The 2,500-nt window shown below is 48.5% G+C and overlaps 2 protein-coding genes across 2 annotated transcripts in view; one reads left to right on the forward strand and one right to left on the reverse strand.

Annotated features, from left to right (window-relative positions):
• The window catches only part of LOC128697837 (broad-complex core protein isoforms 1/2/3/4/5), a 49,457-nt gene that overhangs the window by 31,930 nt on the left and 15,027 nt on the right, over positions 1-2,500 (reverse strand). The window lies entirely within an intron of this gene.
• Positions 1-2,500, forward strand: part of LOC138854713 (uncharacterized) — a gene marked incomplete at its 5' end in the record, with an annotated part of 11,285 nt that overhangs the window by 2,556 nt on the left and 6,229 nt on the right. The window lies entirely within an intron of this gene.

Below are 2,500 nucleotides of genomic sequence, written 5' to 3' on the forward strand. Positions count from 1 at the left end.
AGATGTGTCTGGTGTTATACTCACCCCAAGATCTTTTTCCTTGAGTGAAGTTTGTAGTCTCTGGCCCCCTAGACTGTACTCCGTCTGCGGTCTTCTTTGCCCTTCCCCAATCTTCATGACTTTGCACTTGGTGGGATTGAACTCCAGGAGCCAATTGCTGGACCAGGTCTGCAGCCTGTCCAGATCCCTTTGTAGTTCTGCCTGGTCTTCGATCGAGTGAATTCTTCTCATCAACTTCACGTCATCTGCAAACAGGGACACCTCAGAGTCTATTCCTTCCGTCATGTCGTTCACAAATACCAGAAACAGCACTGGTCATAGGACTGACCCCTGTGGGACCCCTCTGGTCACAGGTGCCCACTCTGACACCTCGCCACGTACCATGACTCGCTGCTGTCTTCCTGACAAGTATTCCCTGATCCATTGTAGTGCCTTCCCTGTTATCCCTGCTTGGTCCTCCAGTTTTTGCACCAATCTCTTGTGTGGAACTGTGTCAAACGCCTTGTTGCATTCCAAGAAAATGCAATCCACCCACCCCTCTCTCTCTTGTCTTACTGCTGTCACAATGTCATAGAACTCCAGTAGGTTTGTGACACAGGATTTCCCGTCCCTGAAACCATGTTGGCTGCTGTTGATGAGATCGTTCCTTTCTAGGTGTTCCACCACTCTTCTGATAATCTTCTCCATGATTTTGCATACTATACATGTCAGTGACATTGGTCTGTAGTTTAATGCTTCATGTCTGTCTCCTTTTTTAAAGATTGGGACTACATTTGCTGTCTTCCATGCCTCAGGCAATCTCCCTGTTTCGATAGATGTATTGAATATTGTTGTTAGGGGTACACATAGCGCCTCTGCTCCCTCTCTCAATACCCATGGGGAGATGTTATCTGGCCCCATTGCCTTTGAGGTATCTAGCTCACTCAGAAGCCTCTTCACTTCTTCCTCGGTTGTGTGCACTGTGTCCAGCACATGGTGGTGTGCCCCACCTCTCCGTCTTTCTGGAGCCCCTTCTGTCTCCTCTGTGAACACTTCTTTGAACCTCTTGTTGAGTTCCTCACATACTTCACGGTCATTTCTTGTCTCTCCTCCTTCCTTCCTTAGCCTGATTACCTGGTCCTTGACTGTTGTTTTCCTCCTGATGTGGCTGTACAACAGTTTCGGGTCAGATTTGGCTTTTGCTGCCATGTCGTTTTCATATTGTCTTTGGGCCTCCCTTCTTATCTGTGCATATTCGTTTCTGGCTCTACGACTGCTCTCCTTATTCTCCTGGGTCCTTTGCCTTCTATATTTCTTCCATTCCCTAGCACACTTGGTTTTTGCCTCCCTGCACCTTTGGGTAAACCATGGGCTCATCCTGGTTTTTTCATTATTCCTGTTACCCTTGGGTACAAACCTCTCCTCAGCCTCCTTGCATTTTGTTGCTACATATTCCATCATCTCATTAACTGGCTTCCCTGCCAGTTCTCTGTCCCACTGAACCCCGTTCAGGAAGTTCCTCATTCCTGTGTAGTCCCCTTTCTTGTAGTTTGGCTTCATTCGTCCTGGCCTTCCTGCTTCTCCCTCCGCTTGTAGCTCTACTGTGTATTCGAAGCTTAAAACCACATGGTCACTGGCCCCAAGGGGTCTTTCATATGTGATGTCCTCGATATCTGCACTACTCAAGGTGAATACTAAGTCCAGCCTTGCTGGTTCATCCTCTCCTCTCTCTCTTGTAGTGTCCCTTACGTGTTGGCACATGAAGTTTTCCAGTACCACCTCCATCATCTTAGCCCTCCATGTATCTTGGCCCCCATGTGGGTCCAAGTTCTCCCAATCGATCTCCTTGTTGTAAAAGTCACCCATGATCAGGAGCTTTGCCCTGCATGCATGAGCTCTTCTGGCCACTCTAGCCAGTGTGTCAACCATCGCTCTACTGCTCTCGTCGTACTCTTGCCTTGGCCTCCTGCTGTTCTGTGGTGGGTTATACATCACTGCTATTACCACCTTGGGACCTCCAGAGTGAAGCGTTCCCGCTATGTAATCACTTTCTTCTCCGCTGTCTCCTCTCTCCAGCTCATCAAAATTCTAGCGATTTTTGATCAGCAATGCCACTCCTCCACCCCCCCTGTTCCCTCTGTCTTTCCTCAGGATTTGGTATCCCGTTGGAAAGATGGCATCTGTTATCATACCTGTAAGCTTGGTTTCTGTGAGAGCTATGATGTCCGGTGATGCTTCTTTGACTCTTTCATGCCACTCCTCCCACTTATTTGTTATTCCATCAGCGTTTGTGTACCATACCTTCAGTTTCCTTTCCAACACTGTGGTTTGGGGGGCCTGTGAGGGTGGGAGACCTGGTGGTATACTGTGGGATTCTATAGCTCGGTGTTGGGTGAAGGCTGTGGGTATGGATTGTAGTGTGTGTTGGGATGGTGTGATAGGTTGTATGGTTCTGAGAATAGTTGTGTGTGTGCTTGCCCTTGCTGTTCTGTTCTGCTCTGAGTGACCTCTGCTGGTTCCA

This window comes from Cherax quadricarinatus, chromosome 68 (genome assembly GCF_038502225.1).
Source record: "Cherax quadricarinatus isolate ZL_2023a chromosome 68, ASM3850222v1, whole genome shotgun sequence".
Classification (NCBI taxonomy): Eukaryota; Metazoa; Arthropoda; class Malacostraca; order Decapoda; family Parastacidae; genus Cherax; species Cherax quadricarinatus.